The sequence below is a fragment of the Podarcis raffonei genome, chromosome Z, assembly GCF_027172205.1.
Source record: "Podarcis raffonei isolate rPodRaf1 chromosome Z, rPodRaf1.pri, whole genome shotgun sequence".
Taxonomy (NCBI): Eukaryota; Metazoa; Chordata; class Lepidosauria; order Squamata; family Lacertidae; genus Podarcis; species Podarcis raffonei.
In genome coordinates, this window is record NC_070621.1 from 24,123,358 (window position 1) to 24,138,666 (window position 15,309).

Here is a 15,309-nt window from a genome sequence, read left to right on the forward strand (position 1 = left end):
ATCCCTTATACACAGAAGGTTCCAGGTTGAATGCTTGGCATTCCCAGGTTAGAAGACTCTCAGGGTGAGATTCACTGTGAAACTAATTCCAAAGGTGTCCCAAAAGCTATTTTAGTTCACATTGCTTTAAAATTTTGGTCTAGTAGACCTAACTTAAGTGGTCTCCCAGCCAACCAGGGACTTAATGGGTCAAACAGCCAGTGTTGAAACGCCCATGCCTGTCTGTATGCACTGCAAGGCTTCAATAGTAGGATCTGGAACTGCATTACTGCTTACTAGCATGTAGCATCAGATTAGATTAAACTGCAGCAGCGTGGCGGGCACGTCTCATGGAAAAGACTCCCGCTATGGGAGTCAGACAAGCTCTGCAGAGGCCTGTTGAATTTACACCCCACTCCCCATCAGATCCTGCCATAGGATTGCCCCCATAATATGTGATCTGTTGTAAGAAAGAAAGAAAAACCAGCAGCCAGGTTGAAGTAGAAACTGAAGTGCCACTCCATCAGGACAGCCCCTTCACCTTTCCCTCCTGTTCACACTTTTAACCTGCTGAAAAACCAATGGTGTATCACATGACCTAGTGTCTCAAATTGGCTCAAGCCTGTGTGTTTTGGCAGCTATTTTATGGGCACCCAGCAATACATTTGTGTCCTAGGAGGGCAGCTGGAATTGAAGCCCCTGTTAGTTTTAAAAGGCAAGATTCTGGTATTTATTTTCTTTCTTTTTTAAAACCAAGCAAATGGAATTAGTTGAGGGTGCAACCCAAGCCAGTGCCCTCCAGACAACTTAGGATACAACCCCCATCAGCCCCAGTCAACTCAACTGTAGTCTGCTCATGGCTAGGGAAGGCTGGTGTAACCTGGGGGCGAAATGAGTCAGGATAGGAGTGACTCTCTTTGTTATCAGAGGATTGAGTCACCATGATCTAGTTCTCACTGGGGTCATCACTCTGTCCTGGGCTGCACCACTTGAGACTGCAGGGTGAGACTGCAGGGTTGGGGGCAGGACTCACATGACTGCATCCTTGTCTATACCACCACCACCCCAAACACCTGTGCAAGTAGGGCAGAGATAAGGCTAAATTAGAGCATTATGTGCAATGCAGGGAATATCTGTATTCTTCATGGGGCATCATTAAACTCCATGAGCCCTCACTCTAAGTCTGAAGTGGTCCAGCTTTCCACACAGGCTTTCCGCTACAGTGAGAGAACTGGGCTTTTGTCAGATTAGACGTCATCTGTTTATGAACCTTCAAGCAGGAAGCCACAGTAAGAGCTGTTCCTGGCAAGAAAAACATCGGCTCCTTCTTCCCTTAGGGAGTGTGAAGGAATTGTGAGTCAGAAGCAGTGTGTGTGTGTGTGTGTGTGTGTGTGCGCGCACACACACACACACACGCACACACACACATATTCCTGCAAAGTTCCTCTCTGGCACGCCCTCTGCTCTTTAAGTTCCTTTTCCTTCCGTGAAAAGTTATCATAAGGGAGCAGAATAAAAATAGTCATGACACAATGCACTCACAGAGACTGCTCTTCCAACCCTATTTCCCTCATTTTTATTTTTTTTAAAGCTTTGCCTCCTAGTTAATTCGAAGAGGAAATATTGTCTGGCTGCCAACTAACCAGTCGGGGGCAAGTGAAAGAGGAGGGGACAGTGCTAGGCATTTTTTAAAACTAACTAAATTCAGAGAAAAAAGAAGCAACTTGATGTGTTTGTTTTAGTAAAGTTGGAATTTTCTGACCACAGTTCTACAGTACATATCTTTTTTGTCAGGGACACGTGCTTGAACTCTGTAAAAAACAAACAAACAAACAAACAAACAACCACATGAACTAATGTTATAGAGTAAAGGCCTAGTGCACAATTTCATAGGCTGTTGTATGGGATGGTGCATTCTTCCTACTCAACTATGCAAACACACACACACACACCACAGGCTCTGTTGAGCCAAGGGAGGCAGAGTGGGTGGCACCAGAGAAATGTGGACATTTGGCAACAGCAATATGAGGCTGCTGTGTGCAGTTCCTTCATCTCACATTAGAAACCAAGAATATGCTCCATTTATTAGCCACAGAAGAAAAAAGAAAACTGAACTGTCCCTTCTGCCCAGGAGGTATGAAAAGGGAAAGGGCATATAAGTAAGTGGTAGAACATTTTCTTTGCATGCAGAAGGCACCAGGTTCAATCCCTGGTACTTCCAGGTACAGGTGGGAGAGATTCCCAGCTGTAACCCTGGAGAGTTGCTGCTAGTTAGTGTCAACAGTACTGAGGCAGATGGACAATGATCTGACTCTGTATAAGGTAGCTTCCTATGAAAGTAAAACTGGGCAGTGCTACTGCAGGCTCATCATTAATGTTTATGCAGATATGCATCAGATAGTTCAAGGGCTTATTTGAATGTGCAGAATCAATGCAAGACAATCACTTCTGAATTGCATCATCGCCCAAATAAGGGGAAACCCATCAATCTTCAGATTCCTATGTGTACAGCTGAAATTTTAGGATATTAAGTATTTTCTCCCCACACCTGCATGAAGACAGGAAGTATTATGTGGCATTAACTATAAACTTATTTATTACATTTATATCCAGTCCTTCTTCTAAAGAGACCAGGGTGGTGTACACAATAACCACTATAACCCAGCCTTCCAACCTTGGGTTTCTAGGTGTTGTTGGACTATACATACCAGCATTTCTCACCATGGGCCATGCTGGCTTGGAATTTTGAGAGTTGATGTTCAACATCTGGAAACCCTTGTTTGGCTCTCCATGCTGGCTTTCTTTATTAACATGGTCTTGCTCAACCTGGTGCCCTCAAGAAGTTTTGGATACCAACTTCCATCATTCCTGACTATTGGCCAGATGGGAACTGGAGTCTGAAACATCTGGAGGACACCAGGTTGGGGAAAGCTGCAATAACACAAGACGCATTAACTTCTTTTGTACTAAACAACTCTTCACAGTGCTGATGCTTCCCTCTAAGAGGTAGGCAATATGTTGCAGACTCCAACTTCCACTAGTCACAGTCAGCATGGCCAGTGACAGGGGATGATAGGAACTGTAGTCCACAGCATCTGGAGGGAAATACACAGACTACTCCAAAAGAAGACAGCCAGTCAGTGTGAAAGGGATGCTAGGAAATGGAAAAGAAGCACTAGCACCTCTTAGACTATGGCATATTCCCCATGTCTGAATGCCCCCCCCACTCCAGAGACACATTTGGGCATTAATTATATTTAACAATTAAAAAGCTATTTGAAACAAAACTAAATCCCCTCCCCCAACAGACTCTTTGGTTCCTATTGTAATAAGAATGTATTATTACTCCTCAGCAGGTAAGTGTAGTAAAGAAGTACAGTAACAGTTTACATGCAAATCTACTCTCTCTCATCTTTTTTTTTTTTTTAATCTTTAATGTGGATCTGGACAAAACAGCCTTCAAATGAAGGAGTCTCTTTCCTGCGCAAAGCAGGGCACATGTTTACCCTAGTTCTATCACTATATACAGTGATACCTCGGGTTAGGAACTTAATTCGTTCTGGAGGTCCGTTCTTAATCTGAGGTACCACTTTAGCTAATGGGGCCTCCTGCTGCCGCCGCGCTGCCAGAGCACGATTTCTGTTCTTATCCTGAAGCAAAGTTCTTAACCCGAGGTACTATTTCTGGGTTAGCGGAGTCTGTAACCTGAAGCGTCTGTAACCCGAGGTACCACTGTATACAGCTATCATTTGGTAGCATATGGGTTTCTTTCATCCCCTCCTGCAACTTTTCATTACTGGGAAACTCTTGGCATTGTGAAACAATTTCATGTTCTAGAGAGCCACTTCTCCAGCATTGGGATTGTTCCAGCTTTCCGGAATCTGCTTGGATGTTGCAAAGGCAGCTGAAGACAAGTAGCATGTCTGTACTAGCACAAGCTGTTGCTTTAAATTAGGTTAATGGCTTCTGGGCAGGAGCTATTGAGGGTGTGACAACATCAAGGGAGGGGACCTCAATCTGGCAATGCAACAGAAATAAAACCATTCCACAGATTCCTGCATTGCAAGGGATTGGACTAGATGACCCTCAGGGTCCCTTCCAACTCTACATTTCTACGAATCTTTTCTCTGTGGCTTCTGACAACATAACTGGACCATTTCTATGGCAATTTTGCATGGCTCTGTTCAAATTAGAGCTTTAATTGCTTTGATTGGTAGATGAATGGATGACAATCTAGTAATTAGTGTGTGGTGGTAGTTTTAATTGGCAGGACCAAATTTTAATTGGTTGGACTGCAAGTAAAGAATAATTCCTAATTATTATTATCTAAAGTTATTTAACTATTAGTTAAAGTTACTTGATTCTGGTGTACAAATGTAAAATAGGGTTGGGAAACCTGTGACCCTCCACATGATGCTGGACCACTGACCATGTTGACTGGGAATTATGGGAGTTTGTTGTCCAATAAAAGCTGGAGGGCCACAAGTTCCCCATCTGTGTTTTTAAAAGAAAACTAGGAAGAGCTTTAACAAAGACCTTGCCTTGTAACAACAACAATGGTAAGTTTTGTTCATTAAATTGTTCATTATCTTATTCTTCCTCCAATAATGCACCTCTTGTGAGGCAACATACATACATGTTTATTTAAATTTTATTACTGAGTTGAGTAGCTGCTTAAAAGGCAGATGATTCATTAGCAAAGAGTTATGTAACTGATTCCTTTCCAAGGTTTTCCTGCCCCACACCTCTGGATTAAGGGGGAAATGTAGCTTTTGGGGCACAATATTGTTTCTGGGCATGACTGTCCCACTTTTCATTAAAGAGGTCTCCTCTAAGAAATCAAAAGGTTCATGGAAGATGTTCAGAAGTAATGCTCATAATTGCTTGCAGTATATCACAGAAGTACCCAGTCTCTGTTCCTCTAGGCATATGGATCCTGGCTAATACTGGCACCTGTGATCAACCTGAACAACAGATAAAAGCACCCATAGCTTTTAGGGAGGATGCTAGGATGAACCCCAGTTGTAAATCTTCCTGAGAAGCATGCGAAAAGATCTGGAAGGCTGCACCTGCTCCTATAAGTGAGTAGCCTAATTGCATGCAATGTGCAAGTGCATTTCAGAGCACCTCAATGTTGTGACTTGATTAAAAAATAATATTTTGAATGTAGGATGCTGTCCTATGTTACAGTGACTCTACAGGGTCTTTAAGGTCTTTTTTGTCATGAGTGTCTGTGGGGCAGGGGGGCACCCCCAAATCCTAAATATATTTATTTCAGTGTACAAAACACATGCACATCCAGCTAGTCATGAGTTACTGATTTGTCCATGCCTCCTTTCAATTAGTAAGGTAAAGGGACCCCTGACCATTAGGTCTAGTCGTGGCTGACTCTGGGGTTGCGGTGCTCATCTCGCTTTATTGGCCGAGGGAGCCAGCGTACAGCTTCCAAGTCATGTGGCCAGCATGACTAAGCCGCTTCTGGCGAACCAGAGCAGCGCACGGAAACGCTGTTTACATTCCCGCCGGAGCGGTACCTATTTATCTACTTGCACTTTGGTGTGCTTTTGAACTGCTAGGTTGGCAGTAGCAGGGAGCGAGCAACGGGAGCTCATCCCGTCGCGGGGATTCGAACCGCCGACCTTCTGATCGGCAAGTCCTAGGCTCTGTGGTTTAACCCACAGTGCCACCCAAGTACCCTCCTTCCAATTAGCTTCGGTCAATTGTGTCAAAGGTGCTCCCTAGCCAAAGGAATGCACACAGCAAATAGTTAACTCTTTATTGTCAAAGCTAACACTTAAGAGTTGTTCCTATAGCTCTGAATACCCCCACGCAGCAGTCTAGCGTCTAGACAGCTATTCCCAGGTCTGCGCTGTATGGAGCAGTTGCTGCAACAGGGGACTGTGCCTCCTCCACCAGCTTATGTACCTCCCCCTGGCCTGACAGGCCATTTACCTGGGAATAAACCTGAATAAACTCAGCGAGTCTAACTTTTGAGTAGGCATGTATAGAACTGCACAATGAATCTAATACAATTTATCATTTTGTTTTTTTAAAACAACAACAACAAACAACACTGGGTTATAGGCCTACTTTTCAGATCCAGGCATGAATAGCCCCAAGCAATGTACCTGGTTTTAGTTCAGAGTGGGGAAAGTGAGCCTCCATTATCATAAGTTTAAGAAATGCAGATTTGGGGCCAAACAACAGTTTGTGTTAAGCCAGTAATTAGCATTTCTGCACTTGTTTTTTCTTGCCTAACAGCAAGAGTGAGGGAGCCTGACTAGGGCCATGGCATGGAGAAAATAGATTTCGCTATTTGCCCCCAACATGGTCCTAATTCATATCAGCTTCACATCCATACCTCACCTCTCATCTGCCCCAGGAGAAAAGGTGCCATGCTGGAGTTAGATCTGAAGATGTGGAGGCTCTATGCACACTCTTAAAGGCTTGTGAGAGACTGCTAGAGACATGCACTAGTCTTGCCACACTTCAGAGGGTGGTGTAGTCAGGCATTTGTCCCTAAGTAGTGCTTCCTTTTTCTTTCTGTATAGAGCATCCAAGACAGAAGTGGGGAACCTTTCCTTCCAACCAAAGGTTGCATTCCCTTTCTGGACAGCCTTCTAAAAGCTGCATGCCAGTGGTAGGTGGCCTTTGGAGTGAAAGTGGTCAGAGCAATGAATGTAAATTTTATTTCCGCACAGTATGCTAGTGTCTTCACACACCATTCTCTATTTTCCAACTGCACAAGCAGAAGGCATTGCCAGCATTCAAAGACACTTCTGAGCAAGGAGAATGTGAAGTAAGGCTGGTGTGGGGCATGACCTGTGGAAAGCGGGTATGGCTGAGAAGAGGGTGTGGTCTGGGGGGAGTCCCAAGGGCTGGACAGAAAGGTCTGGTGGGCCACATTTGGTCTCTTGGTCTGAGGTCTCCCATCCCCATCTAAGAGCATGGACATCATTAGGGGGTGGCTCAGAGTTCTGTGACCTTAGTCTTTTGCACTGAGCCTCCCACCCTTTAAATTTTTTATTAGACTTATTATTATATTGTTATGAGTTTGGAGTTTTCCATTGATGTGACCTAGAAATAAAGCAGCAAACTGGAGAGAGGATATGAGCAATGTTTGAGAGCAATGTCTGATCTCTGTTTGAATCCAAAGCTGCAGTTATGCAGAAAATTGACTCTTTAGGGGTGTTAATGCTGTGTACCCCTCTATCATTGACTCAGGTTGTATATATGTGTAAATATATACCATATATAATAAAGGCACCACAGTCTCTGCTGTGCCTCTTTCCAAAAGGAAACATGAACCCTGGGGAAGTGCCTGAAACCCCTGGAATCTCACATCACTCTGAGATTGGGGTGGCATGCAAGAATATCATTATTACTTACTATTACTTATGATGATGGCGAGGGGAGCTGGGTACACTGCAAAGGCCCCATCCACCTGCCATCTTAATTTGCTAAAGACATCTAATACATATAAATTAGCATATGCAAGTTTGAGCCATGGGTCTATGCCCCAGTCCCAGAAACATCCCATCTAAGAGAAAGCATGAGACTATTCTTGGCTTCTTTGGAAAGCAAACAGCAACCCCAAATCCTGGGTGTTGATTTTCTTCAGACACCACCCAAGCTTCTAGGTCTTGAACAACACAGAGAACATAACATAACATAACATAACATAACATAACATAACATAACATAACATATAGAGCATCAGAGGACAGCTTCCTAGAGCAGATCCCAACACCAGGCTGGCAAATATATGCAGTGGTTTCCCAGCTGTGGTGGATAACACCATTGTATTGCCAAATCCTCAGGGGCATTCCAAAGCTTCTTTCACACTAGCTCACATTGGCAGGCATCATCAACAATTTGGCCAAATCACTCATAAAAAGAACACAAAAGTAGAAGACGGAGGAAATGGCTTCTCATCACTCTCAAACCGTAAGAAATCAGGTACAGCATAATTCACGGAGAGAACAATGTAAGTAAAACATACATTCAAGGGCAGGGAACAAGGGCTATCTATAGGCTTAGCATATTGACAAGTCCTCTAGAAACCAGAACGTCTGTCAAAGACATTAACAAAAGACAGACATTCCTAAAGTCCAGAAGGATAACAGTCTTGCATTATTTATTTGAAACATTTTTTATACTGCCAGTCATGAAAGGATTTCAGGATGGTGTACACTGTACATACAACATCTGCCCATCATAATGCAACAAAACTATCACTATAACTGCCAATTACATGGAACACATATAACAACAAATTACAAAACTCATACTGATCAGTGTGTACAATATCTTATAATAAACATTTCAAAAATTATTTCAAAAGGTCTGGCCATATTCTTGTGTGCACTGAAGGAGGATTTATTTCTGTCATGTTCTGGTTTCTTTACAAAAACCATTGATGATTGCCAAGTATTATAAAATGAAAAGGGACTAGAATTTCCTCTGGCAGCTTTGAGTCTGCTTATCAGTTTCTCAGCCAATGCTACTTACCATATTATTTGGATACAATATTTAAACCTTCCTCATGTTTCCGACACTTGGCAACTTCCATGCTCGCTACCATTAACACAAAGGAGAGCAAATTATTGTTCAGTGATCCCTGAGGGTGGGTAGCTCTTATGCCCAACAATGCTAGTTCAGGTGTCATATCTATTATCATTCCACACATTATTTACATTAACCGCCCCCACAACCAAAAATATTTTTACAACCTCCCCAATGCCACCACATGTGGACATAGGTACCTAGAGTGTTACATCCCCGCCAGCAGGCTTGATTAACTTGGAAATTCTAGAGAGCTGTGCTGGTGTGTTGGACTACCTATGTAGTAGCTTCAGGGTGGATTTCCAGATCTTGGAGGAGAATGATTTCAATGGTTTCTTGATCCATAGCGCTTTCCAATTTTTGTTTGAGATTTGTATACCTAGGTTGGTTTCCCAGAGTACTCTGCCCCACCCCTAAAAATTTAAGTAACTAAAACAAATAACACTTCTCTCCTAGCCTCACTCTTTAGTTCCTCCCCTTTCTCTAACATGTCTCATGCCCACATTGCTTGATGATTTTTAAGCCAGCAGCAAGAGATGTCACAAGGATGGCACTGTTACCTTGGCAACTGGAGCTGGGTGGGGGTGATTAGCAAAATCAGCCCTCCTGGCAAACTGGGAATATCCCCTCACCCACCCAAGTTTAAGATATTCCACCATTCTTCAGCAGAGCTTCTCTTCCTTTGAGAAAAATAAGTGGCTCACATATATCTAAACTAAGCTTTAATAATAAAGAAAACTGTAACAAAATAACATAATGAGACTCTCAGTGCTGGATTTACGTATAAGCTAAACAAGCTATAGCTTAGGGCTCCACTCTCTTGGGGTCCCCCCAAAAAATTAAAGGGGAAAAAACCTGGATGTACATTTCCAAAATACAAGATAAAAAACAAATAAAATAAAACCTACATACAGCAACAGTGTTTTGTGTTTTGTAGGTTCCTGTTTATTATCTGCAAATGTCTTTAGATACCTATTAGGTCCATAAATTACCATATAGCATATATTCAACACAAAAAACAGCGACAATTTGTTGTTGACAAAGGACAGCTGGACATATAAAGGGCCCCATTACCTTCAGTAGCTTAGGGCCTCATCAAACCTAAATCCAGCACTCAATGAGAGAAACTAAATACAACAACATGAGGCAAGTCTGAGGCAAAAAGCAAGAAGAGGCAGTTGGTCCCTCTTAACTGACATTCTTAACGGAACACAGACTGAAGGGAGGGGCTGATTCCGGAGAAAAACACACAAGCCCCGCCCACCACATACCCAACATTCTACTGATCAAATTAGACCCCAGTGTTTTCCTTACGGCAACTCACCTACCTGGACCATTATCACTGATCCTTCAGCGTCTTGGGGTTTCTTCAAAATGTTGAGGCACCTGCTGTTCTTACTTCATTAAACAACATTTCTAAAGGGAAACCATCCCAGCCTCCTTCTATGTACAGCAGAAAACTCATGCTTCCAATGTCTATGGGAAAGGTTGTAGTGCATTGGAAGAGCATCTGCTCTGCATGCAACAGGTACAACAGACCTGTGGGACAAATCAGCCACATACCGGTATACTGTAACCAGCATGCTTAGCTCTAGTAAGTGCATGAAGGGGTTAAGCCCATAGAGTAAGCTGTTTTCCCAGACTTAACTAGGTCATGCCCCCTCACCTTGGAAGGAAGGAAGGAAGGAAATCAAGTCCGTTTGTTTTTTGTCTCCCTTTTTTGCACTATGTAACTGACCAGGAAGGACATCTTTGCTGATCACTCCAAGTCCAAATGGTTGTGTGGCTTAAACAAGCCATCTTTGTGTTTCTATACAAATAAACTGGAAACACTTAGTCTACCATGTGAACTCCATGTGTAATAGAGGTCTGGATTTCAGTATTCTGCCCATGAGGTCTGCAAGACTTCAGGAAATGACCAGGCCATCTCGCTGCTGAAGATTCCTTTATGTCTCTTCCAGCTCTACAATTTATAATTCTATTATCTTCACACACACACACTTCCTCCACCAGTTGACCTCAGCAGATGCTGCTGATAACCCTCCCCCATTTTTTGCTCACAACAATCCTGTAAGGTAGGTTAGGCTGTGAGGCTGTAATTGACTCAAGGTGACCATGTGAGCTTTATGGGGAAGCTGGGATTTGAACCTGATATCTGAGTGTGTTACCATGTGCATTGGGCAGACAAGGTGGGAGCAACGCAGAGCTTACACAATTATCCTTGGTATCAAAATTGGAATGCTAAAAGTATGTAACCTTGAAAACTACAAAGGCCCAAAACACTGCAACTTGATGCTTGTGTGCTTCAGTGTGTGGGGACTACAGAGTGGCATGTATTGGAGTTGTGCTTAGAAGTCTGGTTTTGTACTTTATCCAGATAAAGCAAAATTTATTCCACACCATCACCTCCATGTCATTGTGCTGGTGGTGGCAGGGTGGGAGTGCCATTGTGTGGTTCGCCTCAGGTGCCAAAATGTCTTGAGCCAGCCCTGGAAGAAGGTTAGGGTAAGAACAAGGAGTTTAGGATGATGGCAGCTGGTGCTCAGGCTTCCTCCATAAGAAAAGTCTTACTAGATCAGGCTAAAGGCACATGTAATCCAGCAGTCTGTTCCCATAGTGGGCAACCCAATGCATTGGGGGTAAGGCCACAGCAGGAAGCATTCTGCTATATTCCATAGATTTTTATTGATCCTGAGTTGTCTGAAAACTTTGTGACCACTTTGGGAGATGGTACACTTGCAAAGCGTTAAGTCAGTGATTTCAGTAAGTATATACCCAAAATAATGGTCATGAAGGCCAGAGAGAGAGAGAGAGAGTGTGTGTCCTGGGCAAGGTTTTCTCCAGCAGGAACTTCCAGGGAAAGCCTTGCATCCCCTTCCTGTCAAACGAGGCAATGGGGTTGCCAGGCATTTCAGTGGTCAGATCAGCCACAGTGGGGACTGGTGGTGAGACTGGCAACCGTATCTCAGGAGTGCCTGGCTTTGAGAGGAAAATGCAAGGCAATGCAGCTGCCATCTTACGTTACCCACAGAATACCTCTGGGCCCAACCCCTGGCATTGCATGCATCAGTAATGCTATGCTGGGGTCCAATAGTTGGAGAAGTTCAATTATTGTAGGTTTGCTGTGTTTCAGAAAATGTGAATAAGGTGGGTTCACCTTTAAATGCAAACAACTGGATTTCTCCTCTATCCCTAATCTTTGACTGGGTAGGTTATTTCAATAGCAACCCTGCTCCTCCAGGGAGCATTTTGACACAACACACAGAAACAAATGCCCCCAGTACTCGGTCAAGGTCCATCCAGTTCACCTTAGCAGTTTAATATCAGGATTTGATTTACAAGACAGGCTTTGAAATCATGGCCTGGAGGGGAAAGGGTCCATCTCCTGTTTCTATTTTATTTTATATGGGGTGGGAGGAGTAGAAGAGCAAGGAGAAGTCCAAGCAGGAGGAAATATATAAAAAGCTGGTGCCTAGGAGACAACAACCTCTGTTCCCTTTCCGTTCTGTGTGGACTCGGCGTCTCCCGTTCCCTAAGGTATTATCAAAGGAAGCACTTCAGTCAAGAGAAATAGACAGTACTGCCTCCTTCAACAGCCACTTTCTCTGGTATTTGATGTGAGATTTCTCTCAGAAATAAATAGAACCCAGCTCCCCTTTGCTCTATTCTCTTCCAGTGAGCTGGCCTGTCACCTTTGATGTCACTAGGCAAAGACGAGCCTCAGACTAAATGGCGCCCCAGACAAGAAGCATATTCAGGCTCCCCTGCCTGTTTTTTCAATATTTGAATGCTTCCTACCCCCTTGCATTTATAGCCCGATTCAAAATGCAGCTTTTACATACATTAATCACCCCACTGTATGATACATTTTGATGCATGGATCTGATCACTATTGCTTGAATCCAAAGGACAGCTCAGGAGGCCTTTATTTATTTCATAAAATTTATACACGGCTTGATTGTAAAACAAACAAAACAAAAAACAAAACAAAAAAACACCACAAAAACCACAAAAAAAACCACACACCCTCAAAGTGGTTTACAAAGTGGCATGTCAAGGAGCAAGCCAGAAGTAAGAACAAAAGGATGAAGAACAAAGGGCTGCATCAGAGCTCATAAAAAACTTGTTCCTCAAGCAAATCCTAATCAGAACAGCTGGCCCTGCCAAGGATTCAATAGTCAGCATGGACGAGCAAAATCAGTCTAGGGCAGAAGAAGGGAGCCCTTTTCAATCCAAGGACTACATTCCTTCTGGGGCAACCTTCCATGCCCACCATGGCATGCCAGTGGTGGGTGGGTGGACCCACAAATAAAAGTGGGCAGTGCAACAAATGCAATTTTTACCTTTTTCACAGTAGGCTAAGTTCTACACACAATTACAGATCCCTCTTGTTTTCCATGCACACAACTAAGAGGCATTATTGGAGGTCAGGGACACATTCAAGGCACTTGGAATGTGCAGCAGGGCTGGTGAGCAGTGTAGGCTGGGAACAGGGGTGTGTGTGAGGACTAGGGAGAGTTCCAAGGGCCAAACAGAAAGGCATTGTGGGCCGCATTTGGGCCCCAGCTCTGAGGCTCCTCCCACCTCTTGTCTAGGGCCTGAAGGACCTTCACTGAGAAGGCACCTTTTGAAGTTCATTGTTTCATCCCATGGGGCCACTGCAGAAGGATGCAGCAATTCTCGATTGCCTGTGAAAGATAGAGATGGGGGAGAATTTCAGTTCAGTTCACATTTTAATACAAACATGCCCTCAAATGATATACAAACGGAATATAGCTGCTGTTCAAATTTCTCACGACTTAATTTTGCAGTGCAATTCTCATAGCAAAAAAGTGTAAATGTGTATATCAGAGGACAGTGTTGCAAAACATTAGTGAAGAAAACTTGCATTATATATGGAGAAATTTCTTGCAAAAGCATGAATATCAGAACAAGAAATGTGCACTTAAGAGATGGCAAACCCATGGACAGCCAGTTAAAAGCAGCCCACCTGATCCTTTTCCCTAAAGAATTACTCCTTTGCCTGTAACAGCGTCTGGACACATAGAAATTAAGTAGGTGCAGAACCAGAACCACATGCACCTTTCATTTTATCACCACTGCTCTGGCAAAAGTTTTGTCTGCTTGTTTTTTAAAAAAATATACCGTATTTTTTGCTCTATAGGACGCACTTTTTCCCCTTAAAAAATGAAGGGGAAATGTGTGTGCGTCCTATGGAGCGAAGACGCCATAGCCCTGCGACCCTCTCCCGGCTGGAGAGGTAACGCGGAGCTATGGCAGGAGCCTCTATAGCCGCGTGTCACCTCTCCAGCCGGGAGAGCGCGCGCAGGGCTAAAGCAGCCCCCCGCGACCCTCTCCCGGCTGGAGAGATGACGCGCGCCTATGGCAGGAGCCTCCATAGGCGCGCGTTACCTCTTCACCTGGGAGAGGGTCGCGGGGGGCTTCTTTAGCCCCCCGTGACCCTCTCCCGGCTGGAGAAGTGACGCGCACCTATGGCAGGAGCCTCCATAGGCGCGTGTCACCTCTCCAGCCGGGAGAGCGCGTGCGGGGCTAAAGAAGCCCCCCGCGACCCTCTCCCAGGTGACACGCGCCTATGGCAGGAGCCTCCATAGGCGCGTGTCCCCTCTCTAGCCGGGAGAGCGTGCGCGGGGCTAAAGAAGCCATAGCCCGGGACCCTCTCCCAGCTGGAGAAGTGACGCGTGACTATGGCAGCAGCCTCTCTGCTGCGCCTTTCCGCTGCTCCCTGACCTGCTCTTTGGGGCTGGTGGTGGGCTTCCCCCCACCAGCCCCAAAGAGCAGGTCGAAAGGAACCTGAAGCCTGGAGAGCGAGAGGGGTCGGTGCGCACCGACCCCTCTTGCTCTCCAGGCTTCCAAGGTAGCCGGCTGAACGCACCTTAAACGCACCTTGTTTTAGAGCGGGAAAACAAGAGGGGGGAAATTCTCCCACTCTCTGCGCAGCGCCTCCTGCCGCTTCACTGAAGGGGCGCTGGGCAGAGAGCGGAAGAATTTTTTTCCCTTGTTCTCCCCCCTCTAAAACAAGGTGCGTCCTATTGTCCGGTGCGTCCTATGGTGCGAAAAATACGGTGCTTTGCCTTTTGGGGCCAAATAGAGAAAATATGTAAAGATGGGGCAAAAATGTGCAAATACAATGTACCGCTGAGGTATAGCACCTTCTCTGCATGCAATAGGTTCCATCTCCAGCATTTTCAGGTAGAGAATGTCCTCCTTCTGAGACCCTAGAGCATGTGTAGGCAAACTAAGGCCCGGGGGCCGAATCCAGCCCAGTCGCCTTCTCAATCCAGCTCGTGGACGGTCTGGGAATCAGTGTGTTCTTAGATGAGTAGAATGTGTCCTTTTATTTAAAATGCATCTCTGGGTTATTTGTGGGGCATAGGAATTCGTTCACCCCCCCAAAGAAAAATAGTCTGGACCCCCACAAGGTCTGAGAGACAGTGGACCAGCCCCCTGCTGAAAAAGTTTGCTGACCCCTGCACTAGAGAGCTACTGCCAGTGTCAGCAATACTGAGCTAAGATGGACTAACTCAGTACAGTGATACCTCGGGTTAAGTACTTAATTCGTTCCGGAGGTCCATTCTTAACCTGAAACTGTTCTTAACCTGAAGCATCACTTTAGCCAATGGGGCCTCCTGCTGCCACTGCACCGCCGCTGCCCGATTTTTGTTCTCATCCTGAAGCAAAGTTCTTAACCTGAGGTACTATTTCTGGGTTAGTGGAGTCTGTAACCTGAAGCGTATGTAACCTGAA

The 15,309-nt window shown here is 44.7% G+C and overlaps 1 protein-coding gene across 2 annotated transcripts in view; it reads right to left on the minus strand.

Moving 5' to 3' along the window:
• ARHGEF9 (Cdc42 guanine nucleotide exchange factor 9) overlaps positions 1-9,640 on the minus strand; it is a 278,066-nt gene extending 268,426 nt beyond the window's left edge. Inside the window, exon 1 of one of the 2 annotated variants that reach the window (XM_053374041.1) lies at positions 9,619-9,640. The gene's annotated coding sequence lies outside the window, so the exon portion shown is untranslated. The remainder of the gene's footprint in view (positions 1-9,618) is intronic. The other variant, XM_053374042.1, reaches the window with a different exon arrangement.
• Between the last annotated feature and the right edge of the window lie 5,669 nt (positions 9,641-15,309).